General features: G+C 45.5%; 2 non-coding genes across 2 annotated transcripts; both read left to right on the top strand.

The window, feature by feature from the left end:
• Positions 1 to 6,949: 6,949 nt before the first annotated feature.
• trnal-caa (transfer RNA leucine (anticodon CAA)) lies at positions 6,950 to 7,063 on the top strand. Its single transcript has 2 exons — positions 6,950 to 6,987; positions 7,018 to 7,063. It is a non-coding gene; the product is annotated as a tRNA-Leu (tRNA).
• Positions 7,064 to 8,371: 1,308 nt separating this feature from the next.
• trnal-uaa (transfer RNA leucine (anticodon UAA)) lies at positions 8,372 to 8,487 on the top strand. Its single transcript has 2 exons — positions 8,372 to 8,409; positions 8,442 to 8,487. It is a non-coding gene; the product is annotated as a tRNA-Leu (tRNA).
• Positions 8,488 to 14,051: the final 5,564 nt, after the last annotated feature.

Below are 14,051 nucleotides of genomic sequence, written 5' to 3'. Positions count from 1 at the left end.
TGAACAGACGCACTGTCATTGACCAGTATACAGTCCTGTGGGCCGAAGACGCGATGGTCTGTCTGAGTGGGGCGACGTGGTTTAATGTGCTGGAGCTGAGCAGCGGATGTTGCTAGATCCCGATGAGTGAGGCCGACAAGGAGAAGATGGCTGTTATTGGTTCCCTAGAATTATTCCGATCCGAAAAGATGCCACATGGCATATCCGGAGCCCCTGAAACCTTTCAGCGGGGCATGGGGAAGACCATGGGAGATGAGGAGGTGTTTGGAGTTTTAGTGTATTTGGATGATCTCCTACCATTGGGATTCGCCTTGGAAAACTATGAAGCGAGGCCAGTGAGGGACCCCGGGCGACTAAGGATGAACGAAGTAAAACTTTCTTTGGTCTGGAGAAGAACGCAGCTTCTGAGTGAGGAAATTTACACCGCTGAACTGAACGCTCAGAAATGCAGGCTGGAGACTGAGTGCTGTAATTTTGGGACAACCATTGAAGAATGGGAGTCCACGCTCATCAAAGTGGAGATGGGGAAACAGTATTCCGAACCGAAAATGCAGTCATTTACTGATGAATTAATCCAGAGAGACGAAGTAATGACCAGCCTTCACAAGGAACAGCAGAAATTGAAGAAATCGATCCAGAACAGATTGGAAGAAGCTGGTGGTGTAATTGCATTCCAGGTGGAGATGAACAGGAAGCGTGAGTCCGAACTGCTGTGACTACGGCTGGAGGCAGACGAGTCAAAGAAGAAGCTGACGTCTCGATTCCAGGAGGCTGAAGAGGCTGCAGAGGCAGCCCAGGCTAAGTGCTTCTGTTTGGAGAAAATCAAACAGCAGCTACCAATCGAGGAAATGGGGAAGAATACGGATTCGAAGGATGATGTGCTGAATGTGTGGTACATGCTGCCTTTCGCAAACTTCCCCTTGTTGGATGAAGAGACTTTAGGCCCTTCTCCCACTGAGTCAGGGGTAGTGAGGAGGGTTATCTGTGGGCAGCCTGGGTTACAGCAGGACCCTGAAGGAAAAGCAGCGGGGCCATGGACTCGGGACAAGGGGCTCCGAGATGCAGTGTGGGCATGAGTAAGAGACTGAGAGAGGATTTGGCAAGCAGATCCGCGGTATCTCCAGTGGTGTCCGAACCTAAAGGGTTTAGGTGATGGGGTACGGAAGTATCGAAGGATTAGGAAACTCCCAGAGGCCTCGGTAGCGCCTGAGGAACAGAGCGTAAGGTCTTTTGTTTGGGGAGCAATGTCACTGTTTCTACATAATTGGGCTTTTGTGTCTGCAGGAAGGGTTGACGAATTATTTAGAAGTCATGAGGACATTACTAAATTTGGTGGGGGGGGAAGTGTATGGGTTTCTTTTACGTTACGACTAAGGTGAATCAAATGGCTTCTCTGTACTGTTAACTGCTGAGACAGTGGTTCTCTATAGCAGTATGTTTGGATTATAATTAGTGATAACGGGACTTGTATTCGTTTGCTAAACAATTGGGATAGATGTTATTCTTTCTGACCGTGTGAAAGCTGCTAGTTTGCGCGGGCTCTGGGGGAGAAGGCGCGAGGAGGATGGAGAGAGAAGACGTGGCTTTGGGAGACGGTTGCCGGACCCGTTGGGCCTGGGCTCGGGGCGGGAGCACAGGGGTCGACGATGAGTGAAGGAGGATCAGCGAAAGGGAATCCGTGAGCTCCAACCTTTGTGCACTGGACATGTTTATGAGATTATTGGCGCCTTTTATTTGCTCTCCTTTTCTTTGGTTCTCTACTAACCCCATACGTAAGTATAAAATTTTCATCGTTTAACCGCACATTGTGGACTGAATGGTATTTCGGGCTACCGATGTTACACAGGGGACACAACATGCAGCATCCACCCAAACAAGAGTGCTAAGGTTTGGCCGGGCAGGGGGTTATCACTCCGAGATCATGCTACTTGGCAAAGCGAGTGTTACAGAAGGATATGGTACAGTATAGGTGAAACAGGTTATGTTCTCAGGGCAGGTTATTACATGAGCTGAAGGGCCTGTTCGTGTACTGCATTGCTCTATTGTTTATAGTTTTGGCGGTTGCTCAGCGCATCATGGCAACCTACAACCACTCCATAGTCTCAGTCTAGACTTCCCGCTGCCTTGTTGAAGCAGCAATATAATCGACAAACTTACCCCAGACCTGTAGTCTTCCTCCGATTCCCCTGGGCAGAATGAACATGCGCCTGATAACAGAAACCACCAGGTTCACGGAACAGCTTCAGATTCTGTGTTTTCAGCCGCTGACGGTCGCCCGGAACGAGCAGATGCTTTCCGGTAGTAAGCAATAGCAAAATTATAGTCGTGGAAATTGACTTGTACCATAGCAGAGAAATATGGGGCATATAACTGTAAGAATACCAGGCAGAGAAAATCTATAACAAGCGATCCACGCCACAGAATATAGGCGAATGTTCACTCTGGTCAACTCACTAAAGTGCCAAGAGCTTCATGGAACTCCAGAACAGAAACTCGCCATTGTACATAGATTGTAAGTGCAGAACTATGCACGGTTCGCATGAAGCATGGATACTGCATATTGAAACTGCAAAGGGCTTACTGCAGTCTGTCTATACACAACACATGCGGGGCAGGGTGTGAAAATCGTAAGCAATAATAGAAGAATAATGTAAAATTATGATCAAGGTACATTCGCTAGAGAACACAGGACTCCCCTATTGACATCAGCTTGTATATTGTTTTAAGTTAAATCCCGGAGTCTGTATAGACCTTTTCATTCTGCACTCCTGACCGCGCAGTCTATCTCCTTGTACCCTTGCTCTTTATTATCCACCTGCATTGCGTTCCTTCAGGGCTAAGGTACAAATCACCGTGCCACCAGATAGACACAGCAGAAGACATTTACAGCACCTGTAAAATAGCTGACAATACAGTCACAGGTAAAAAATTAAACATAATGTAGCCCAAGTCCCTTCATCCCTGCAAATTTATGTCCGCAGGAGCAGTGCTCAGCAGTCCCAGCATCATCCGCTGGTACAATAGCAGGCGAACCGAATCACATTTGTTCCCAACCGAATGAGCACTAGAGGAGGGGGGAAGAAATACCGAGGTGATGGTCTGGATTCCAAACCAGCAAGACTGTTTCGCATTCTCAGCCTCTCTGCTTTCTCCCACATCGCCTTCGTTGCTATCAACTAATCCAAAAGAGATGATACGGACTATTGATTAGAATAAAAAATTCTCAAGAACAGGTGTGATTGATGGTTGTTTTTTTTTATTTTTTATCCGTGAGGAAGTCGGCTTTACACTTCACTAACAGACTCTTGAACTGGAAGTCCACGCAGAATGGGTTGTCTGGAGTACTGGCGGGGGAAAAAAAGTGGAAATTGGAATGTGTGTCACGCAGAATCCGATGGCCTTCCAGTACGTGCTCACACAGATAAGTGTCACGTGTGCTGTTATCAATCAAGAATACTACACCGACCTACATTGCTGACGAGTCGAGGAGCAAAATTCACCTGGAGGATTATATTCGACAATTGGTGGATAAGATTTAGGAAGTGCCGGAAGGGGAGATCAAATGCAAAGATGTTACACCTTTCCGGGGCACTGGGATGCTGCTGCGGTACTGAATATTTAGCATTGGAACTTTATTAACTTAGGGGGCTGTACATGAACACCTGTTCGACTTACCGGAGATGTTTAGTCGCGTATTTTAGAGATTTCTGCAAAAATAACGTTTAACGCGCATGTTCCAAATCAATTTCGTCTCTCCCACTTACGGGATCTTCGAATCTGCTTTCCCGAAGCAATGGTCTCACGCCAGTTTGCCACGTCGATCCAAATACCCACCATTCGTTGCGAAATCCACTCTCACAGATCTCCTTTGAAATTATGTACTTTGATATTTAATGCATGTATGTAGTATCGTGTTCTGGCATAGTGAACAACACGGATTATTTTTCGTGATAAGGAACTCGGGGTGCTCTGTCGGTGTATAGAATGTCATCTTCCACGCGTACAGTCAACCCCGCGGAGGACATGGACCTGACAGTGATCTACTGCCCAGGCGTAGGTTCTATGTGGTGGAAGAGTCTAGAACTTTCTCTTGCTGAAACCTCTTCGAAATACTTGTAAACGGATTTGATTTCTAACAAATTGGGTGCTGCTATTGCCCCGGAATCTTGTTCCGAGGATGACCTCTGAAACTCCATTGGTAGCGAGAGTGTTTCGAGTTTCTTTGTTTCAGAAGTGACAGAGCAGGATGGAGCCAAAACTCTCCCTCAGGTGCCTACGTGTCTTTAGTAGAAAGAGAAGCCAAATCACAGTCGGTTTCCTCGTCCGTCTCCGCCCGCATCGGGAGTGAGGTGCAAGAAATTCAATATCTCTTGAAAACTAAGGTTATTTCCTCTTGTTATCTTTACTTTTTATGCTGACAGCCCATATGAGCTTTGTACGCTCCAAAATTCATTTCTGAACGCGTCCCACTGACCAGAAAACATCCCGGCTCCAATAGACACTTGCTAAACGGTTTTTGATACCGTCAAAATTGACCTTTCCGCAATGAAAAATCTCAATGCATGGACTAGAACGATCTTTTTTTTTCCATATTTACTTTGAAATCAATGGCATTGTGATCACGAGTTACAAGGTGTTCGATAAATCAAATTTATTTCTCTTGCACAGTCTCTTTTATTTCATAATGGCAGATCAAGTATTGCACGCGTTCTCCTTGGGACGTCTGCACACTGATGAAGGGGAAGAGAATTTTTGAACACATTGGACTAACTCTAACCTATTTAGTCCTTTAAAAGTGTGGAAATAACAGTCAACGTGCGGAATGTCAGAAGCACTAACTCTAACAACCGTAATGCCCTAGCGACAGACAGCGATATATCCTCAAATTTGACCGTCTAAATACCACTGACTATTGGGCGGTTAGTAATCTATCCCCATTAACGTGATCATACCTTTCCTCTTTTTCAGTTTCATCAATAGAGCCTCAATAGTCGAATTCTGCATCTGTCCTGGCGGAAGACAGCCGTGACATTTTCCCTGTCTATTAACGCTACTCCTTCTCTTTTAGTCCATCCCGCTCTATCGCTTCTGAAACAAAGGAACTCCGAAATACTGAACTGTCACACTAAATTCCACTGCAACCAAGTCTCTTTAACGGCAAAGTACCATGATTCCGGGTTTTGATCCAAGCCCTGAGTTCATCGGCCTTTTCTCCGATACTTCTACCACTGAAGTATGCGCAGCTCAGAACATTAGTCCTACCTTACTCAGCGATTGCATTCCTGACGTTGTCTGAGACCTTATCAACGTGTCTGCACAATCTCCTCACCAGTTGTTCTGGCACCCTGGTTCCCATCCCCCGTGCAAATGTAGTTTAAATCTAATCATGCAGCACTCGCTAACCTTCCGGCAGGATATTAATGCACTTTCAGTTCACGCACGAAAAGTCTTTATCCATAGATCTTAACTTCCATGGAAGAGAGATCAGTGATCGAAAACTCGTGTGGCCTCCCTCCTACACCAAACCCTTAGCCACGTGTTAATATGTATCATGTTTCCATTTATCTCCTGATTAGGACGCGTCACGTGTCGCTGTCACAACACCGAAGATCCTGCCCTCCATCTCAGCACCTAACCCTCTGAATTTCCATTGCAGAAATTCGTCACTCTTCTTACCGATGTCATTGGTCCTTAATAGACCACAGCTGCTGGCTGCTCACGGTCCTACTGAAGAATATTCAGGACTTGATCCAAGTTGTTTCGGACCTTGGTACCCGGGAGGCAATATAACATCCAGGAATCTGTTCTTCCCCTTCCCTTCTGAGGCATAGAACCAGACACAGTGCCAGACATCCGACCTCTGTGGCTTTCCCCTGCCAGATCATCCAACCACAAACGGCAACCAGGTGTTGGTGAGGGTGATGGCCATAGGGATAGTCTGCACTGGCTCTCTAAACCCTTTCCCCTTCCTGACTGTCACCCAATTTCCTGTGTCCTGCACCCTGACTGTATCTACCACTTTATATGTCCTAGTCCATCCCGCCTGCGGCCCCCAATGAACCGGGGTTCATCCAGATTCAACTCAAACACCTCATAGAATCTGCACCTTGCAGACTGTTACCAGCTGCAGCTCTGTGTACTTCTCGCAGCTGTTGTCATCAGGAACCATGGAAGTATCCCCGCCTTTCCACATCCCGCGAAGAGCATTCCACTCCGGCGATGGCCGCCCCCTTGTCCCTGCCTTACTTTAATGTCTTCTGTGCATTTATCTCAGGATTAGCAAACCCGAGCGAAATACGTTCTCTTAAGCGTCTCATCTGTCAGAAAGGCCGCTGCTCTACAGTGCAAAACGCCCTGCTTCTGTCTCCTCTCCATCAGAGTAAACATTGACCTACAAGCCTGAACAACATTCTGACTGTAATAACTCATCCATGATAGAATGATGAACAGACACAGCGGACCGAATGGCCTTTCTGCACGATGTCTTATGTTCTTGTGAACTTAATCGCAGCTTCGCTTTCTTCCACAGTCATCAGACTATTGAGCTTTATAGTTCAGTTACTAACATCCATCTGTAAAGCAGCGTTGCGAGATATAATTGAACTGTGTTCAGTTTCTGTTGACGTTGTCATGATCAACTCGCACTCAATGTTTTCAGATTCAATACGGTCTATTAACGTTTCCTCCCCGCTTCACTACATGTAAAAATAATGAGTCTTCCAAGCGTTCTCATTCATCCCAGCAAACCTCCTTCCCAAATTCTTGCGAGACGCGTCTCACGAGTCTTCGATCTGTAATTATTTTGCTTCACTTCCCAAAGAAGCTGCCTAATCTGCGAAACTGTAACAAGCTCGCGTTCATTTCCGATTAGCGGGATGATATGTGTGTTTGTGCGTAAATAACTTTGCCTTCAAATCAGGCATTCATTCCGTTCCCAAACACAACAGTAGTCAGGGTGGCCGAGTGGTCTAAGGCGCAAGACTCAAGGTATGAAAATCCTTCCGACAAACGCGAGTGTTCTGGTCTCCAGCTGGGGTCGTGGGTTCGAATCCCACTCCTGACATCTTTTGTTGTTAAACATTCAATCCAAATGATGTTATTTCTGCAACAAAACGTAGGTTCTTAGTGTGGATTAGGAAAACGGTAGAATAGATTGTGTTTTTTGACACTGCTTATCACAGTACAACAGATCATCGTACACTGATTTTTGGGTGAGCGATTTATTCAGAAACAATCCCATGGAGAAGTATCTTGGCCCGTAACGTCGACTGTGTATTCTTTTTGACAGATGCTGCCTGGTCTGCTGAGGTCCTAGGATACTCATCTAATCAATATAGAATAGTGTTTAAAGTGAAATCATTGGCTGTCGGAATAGTCAATGGATGGGGACGTGAGTGTAAACTGTTCTTGCACCTGTCGGTGCGAGTCCTGATGCTCTTTTTACCTTCTACCTAATGGCAGCAGCGTAAAAAGAAAATGTCCTGGTTGGTGAGGACCTCTGGTGGTGGATGCAGTTTTCCGATGACAGCGTTATGCAGATGTGCTGAATGTTTTGTAGTGCTTTACCCGTGACGGACTGGGCCGAATCCACTAACCTTTTGAAGATTTTCCTTCAAAGGTAATGTTATTTCCGTGCTAAGTCCTGATGCAGGCAGACAATCCACTCTCTACTACACATCTGTAGACGTTCATCTAGGTTTTTGAGGCCATGGTGAATCCCTGAAGTCTCCTGATAAAGTAGAGGATATACTAATACCTACCAATTTAAAATTACTTCCTCCAATGAGAAATGGCTCATGGACCTGTGGTTTTCCCTCTCCTCAAGACCACAATCTGTCCTTGGTCTTGCCAACATTGAGTGATAGGGTGTTGTCACGTCTTCTTTAAAACTTCCCCTCTTAGTTGAAATGTATGCCCTATGATATAAGACATATCAGCTCTGGGATGGAGACAGCTTCTGTGTGCTCTACCTTTATCTATGCCTCCCAAAATCTAAGAGACGTCTATCAGATTCACACTCAGCCTTGCTGCTCCAGAGGGAAAAACAACACAAGATGGTTGAAGCTCTCGTTATTGCAAAACCAAACTGTCTAATTCAGGAATCATCTTGTTAAATCTCTTCTGCACACTCTCCAAAGCCTCGTCATCCTTTCTATGACAGATGACCTAAACTGTGTGCATTACCAGTTCCAGCGCGCTGTGCTGCTGTGAGCTTTAAATTCTCACATGCTGGAAAACCTGAGACAAGGCATCACTCCATTTTCATTTCAAATCCCACCATATAGTGAGTGTTTGTATGTATGCTCTCTCACCAATGTAGTCGTTCACTCTATTATGAAACACAGCTGCTCATGTGGGTTTGAAGAGAGTTGTCAGGGTGGCCGAGTGGTCTAAGGCGCCAGACTTAAGCCGAGAAAGTCGTTTAATAATAGACGCGAGTGTTCTGGTCTCCACCTGGAGACGTGGGTTCGAATCCCACTCCTGACAACTGTTGTCTTTTACAATTGGTGTTTTGATAATGCAATCACTAATTTTATTGCAGCGATCAAAGCATGGGTTGGGAGGATGAGAAAGACGCAAGAAAGATAAAGGTTTTGTTTTAGTCACAGCAGACAGCAGTACAATGGGTCACATTACATCGGATTTAGGCTGCCGAGTTTGAAGAGAAAGAGGATTCGGTGAAGAGTGTCTGTGTCACCGTCTCAGCCATGGCTATTTGTTGGACAGAATGACATCGGTTCCATTCAGACATGTTGTTGGTCGCTATAATGAAAAGGCATTTTACATCGTCGTTCTTAAGCATACCTGTACATCTGCCGCGGAGCTCAGTGTCGTGCGTTTAACGCCACTCTGCACTTGGGAATATCGGATTGATCATTCCGGGCTGTATTATATTCCCTTTCTGTGGTTTAATAGGACACACTTTTTTTTTTTTTTTTTTTTTACAAAGCATATGTTTTAATACATACAGCGTGGAAAAGAACCTTCGGCCCAACTGGTTCAAAGTTAAAAGCGGAAAGTAAATTCTGCATCACAGCAAATCTATATACATATATCACCATGTACAAAAATGAAATTCACTTTCCCGCGGATATCCAAGGAACACAATAAAATCGTTGAAGGACCGCAGTAACAGGACGGTCAAAACACCTGATGTGTATAACACAACAAACTGTGAGAAGTCAAACGAAATAATAATGATAATAACAACATTAATTGTTATTTTACGCAATAATCCTGGGCGACTACGAAGCCCACCAGAATTTCTTCAAATTTAAACACCCTCTCAGAGACAAACAAATGAATTACACCTTGATGGAGGATCGAACATGAACGATTTGAAATTATTCGCGTAAAGCTGAAACGTTTAATACAGGTAGTAAAAATGATTTCGAAAGTTATAAAAAATAAAATCTGGACAAGATAAGCGTATTAGATTAAACAAAAAGGAAATTACAATTGAGGTAGCACAATATAAAATAGAACAGCAGGATGCAATACAATTGATGGATGGACACCTTTACATCTTTATGATTTGGATGTTGGAATTGATGATTTTACGGGCAGGTTTGAGGACTAGATGAAGATAGGTGAAGATGAAGAAACTCTGCAGGACGTAGAGAAGCTACAAAAGGATTTGGACAGATTAGGAGAATGGGCAAAAAAGTAGCACATAGAACACACTGCCAGGGATTAACAGTGCTTCCGCACTTCGGCAAAATAAATAAAGTTCAGGCTATTTTCTGAACCTACAGAACAGTGGAAAATCTGAAGTGCAAAGGTACTTAAGAGTGTTCATGCTGAATTCCCTGAGGGGAATTTCTTAGTTAGCGAAAGTGGTCAGGAAGACAAATGAGATGTTAGCAAACATTGATGGAAGAATGTAATATAATCTTGAGGCTTTAAAATGTACATGGTGTGGCCTTACTGTGAGTATTGTGAGCAGTTTGGAGGCCCTTGTCTTAGAAAGGATGTGCTATCATTGGAGACATTTCAAAGGTGGTTTAGAAATTAATTCAGGATGGAAAGACTGATAGCTGGAGCATTTGATGGCTCTCGGCCTCTACGCACGACAATTCAGAAGATTGAGTGTTTCTCTACTCACGGTCATCGGGAAGATTGAGTGTTTACCCTATTAATGTCCCTATTTGACCCTTCCTGACTACTAGAGGTTGTCTCCCCATATCTATCACTCGTGTGTTCCGGTGGCTTCAGCGGGTACTGAAAAGCATCTTGGAACTTTGCTGGAAGCAACCGGCAAGACTTCTCTCAGAAAGGCGTGTTCTCCGTTGCTCTAATAGTGCGGCAGGTACTATCGGAGAAATCAAAATCAGAACTGTCAGTAGAAAATACTTCTTCGCATTCCAACATTTTCTCAGTTTAATCCCCTTTTGTATTCCTCGAGCACGCCGGTAAATGCAGGGATTTCCGTTACTCTAGCTAAGCCCAGTACAGAAGTTGATAGGTTTAGACTGGGTGTAGCTCACAGTTCCTCCTTTCCGTTCATCATACTACTTGGCAGGAACTGGCATCTTCTCAAAAGCAGCTCTGTACACAGGATGAATGGACAAGGGGTTCAAAATGATCTTTCCATTTCTCTCCCGCATGCTCCCAGGAGCCTTCTCACATTGGCAGTATTTGTTCCCACAAGAATAGAAGCTCCATCCTTCTCAATCGGATCCGGGTAGAGCAAGACTAGTGTGTCAATAATCTCAGTTACTCCAACATCTGCTCTGTAAACACCAGCTTCAACAACACGTAACCATTGTATGGATACTCACCGGTACTAAGCCCCGGAATCTCAGGGGCATTCAGTGACGACAATGGTAAGTGCGCCCGATGCCGGTCGGAACAGGATCTACAAAGCAGAGTAATTTCAGAACCTGTGTCCACTGTGGCTCTAGCATAAGCACCTTCAGTCCGTAGAGATACACCAGAGTATAGTCTCACTAGCCCTTCAGGAAGAGTGTTTTGTACTTTAGTACTGTTTCCTTTGATACACTAATCCTCTCCGTGACGTCAGCCTGTTCCTTTACTGGGTCCCTCCGTAGCTTGATCTCTTTTCGTCGCTGTTTGATTAACCGCTGAATTGTTTTCTGAAGGTTTTCCTGTCCTTCACACCCCCGCTTCTCCACATTTGTAACAGAAAAGTTTGGAGGGCTGTCAGATGTTAAATCGGAGCATTGGTAGGATGCAAAACTGGGCTGAGAAATAGCAGATGGGATTTAACCCAGATCGGTGTGACGTAGTTCATTTTGGTCGGTGAAATATAATGGCAGAGTATAGTATTAATGGTAAGACTCATGGCAGTGTGGAGGACAAGAGGGATTTGTGGGTCCGAGTCAATGGGGCACTCAACACTGCTGTGAAGGATGATTGCCATTCAGAAAACACACGGCACATTAGCCTTCATCAATCGTGGGGTTGAGCTGAGGAGCTGAGAGGTCATGTTGCACCTACTGGTCACACCTCACTTGGAGTACTGTGCTTAGTCCTGGTTGCCTCACTATAGGAAGAATCTGGAAACCATAGAAAGTGTGCAGAGGAGATTTACAAGGATGTTGCCTGGATTGGGGAGCCTGCCGTATGAGAATAGGTTGAGTGAACTCCGCCTTTTCTCCTTGGAGCGACGGAGGAGGAGAGGTGACCTGATGGACGTAAGAACATAATGAGAAGCATTGATTGTGTGGATAGTCAGAGGCTTTTTTTCCCAGGGCTGGAATGGCTAGCACGAGAGGGCATAGGTTTAAGATGCTTGGAAGTAGGTACAGAGGAAATGTCAGGGGTAAGATCTTTACGCAGGAAGTGTCGAGTTGTGTAATGGGCTGCCGACAACGGTGGTGATGCAGATACTTTAGGGTCTTTTAAGAGACTACTGGACAGGTACATGAAGTTCAGAGAAACAGAGGGCTATGGGTAACCCGAGGTAATTTCTAAGATAAGAACATATTCGGCACAGCTTTGTGGGCCGAAGCACCTATACTGTGCAATAGATATTTGTTTCTATCTATGTTTCTAAGCTACATAGCGGAGGAAGTAAGTAAGATCGCCATGTCAGTCTTCAAAAGTGAAGAAACCTGGATTTTGCCCCACATTCAGGAGATTCAGTGGACACAGGTGAGGGCCGATGTCAGTAAATAAGAAGACGTTGTTGGGGATGCCGAAACTCCCCAACGGGAGTAAATCACCTGGACCAACTTGCTACTGTCCAGAGTTCTGAGGGAGGACATGAATAGTAGTGAGCTTTTCAGAAACACTGGAGTCATGGAGACTCCGAAGGGATTGGAAATTGGTAAATGTGATCCATGCCTAAGAAGCTGGGGAACTAATGAGCATTTAACCTGACCGACGTGATTGATAACATTTTTGAGTCATTATTCAGGGTAAAATTCTGTTGTCAGGAAAGAGCAGAGAACGGAACCCAATGCACTGTTACCTTACAGGGGTTGGACATTGTCTACTAGAACCTACGGCAGCCGTTCACAACGGTCCTTCCTATTGTAGGAGCAGCCTGAAGAGATTGGCTTCTGTCTGTCACCTCGTCGTCAGTAAGAACCGCCAACATTCACTGTAGCCCCTCTGGTTCTTTTGTCGCCCGGCTCACAGTCACAGTGTTATACGACTGTTTACCCTTCCGCCGTCTCACCAAGGTGACCTGACACCCCGTTCGGGATAGTGGAGAAGATAATGAACTCGGGACTCCGTATGCTCCAGTTACCTGTCACTGCTGCTCCTCATCTCACTCAGACCTAATTCTTGAACCTTTCTGGAGGATTTCAGAGTCACCAGCGGGACGCAGCCCGCCGTCCGTCTGCGCGCGTTGCAACTTGTAGGACTCAGCGTCAATTTCAACACTTTGAACAAACCGCTTTCTTCTATTTCAGCCAGCATCGGACAGAGTCCGGTAGAGTTCCCTTGAACACAACTTCTTTCTCCCTACATGCCCTGCTGGACGAGCTGGACATTCACAACACCGCTCATCTACTGTCAGGTCTTTGCCACAGTCTGAACTGCCTTTCTCATCTTTCCTGCAACTCCGGTATTTCTTTAACAGTCTCCCCGTATACCTGCTCTCGTTAAGCCATCACGCGGATCTTCCTTCTGCAGGACTGCCCTTCTATCCTATCACCCCGTCCAGTCCCACTGTCACTTACTGGCTGCAGGAACGTTTAATCAGGACAGTTAGGAATTGGATTCGACTGAAGTACATGAAGAAAATAAAATATCGGAGGGCCTGTGTGAAAAGAGCGATGCTTAGCGGCACGGGAAGTGTCACCAATAGGGGACAGAGAGTGGGAGATGAGACATGGATTAGATCTCCGGTGAGTTATTAAACAGGGCGGAAGGATCAGCATATGAACTGGGCTGAAGATTTGGCTTTGGATGGTCACGTGAGATCTCTACAGTGCACTTGTGCGATTCAGGCTGACAACAGAAGACCAGGACGAACAGGAATTAAGACATAAAAGGATAAGCGAGAACTTGGAATGTATCAATTGGAAATTATGCTGGAGAGGTTGGAATGAGGACCACCGAATTGGCGAATGAGTGCATGCATCTTCACTGTGAAGGACAAATTGACAAAAATTCAAGCCGAGTGTGCCGGTCAGACTACCAAGTAACCTCCATTTTGTAAAACGGCTGGGAGAAAAGGCCATCCGTCCCATTTAATACTGATCGCACCAGAGAACCAACTTTACCCCTTGGCGTGTCACCTACCGCATGCAGAGAGTCACGAAGTAGATGTAATTGTTAAAGGGAGCATTCTGCTTCATGAGCGTTTGAAGTCATTTGCCTGGCTTAGGATATCCCTACGAAGCTTCCCGGCGAACATATCCACACTCGGGAAACGAGCTATAAATACTTGAAAGATGCAACTACCGTCTAAATGGGAACAGGGCATTTCCGATACATCACTCCTCCTCTCCTGACCCTGCTCTGCCATTCCATCACGTGAGATCCCCTTCCGTTTCCGATCACTCGAACCCCACACTCGAGATCAGTGACACATTCCCCTGCAGTACCTACACCTCCTCCCTCATCAGCATCCC

The sequence above is a fragment of the Mobula birostris genome, chromosome 13 (genome assembly GCF_030028105.1).
Source record: "Mobula birostris isolate sMobBir1 chromosome 13, sMobBir1.hap1, whole genome shotgun sequence".
NCBI lineage: Eukaryota > Metazoa > Chordata > Chondrichthyes > Myliobatiformes > Myliobatidae > Mobula > Mobula birostris.
This window is presented reverse-complemented; position numbering and strand designations above follow the sequence as displayed.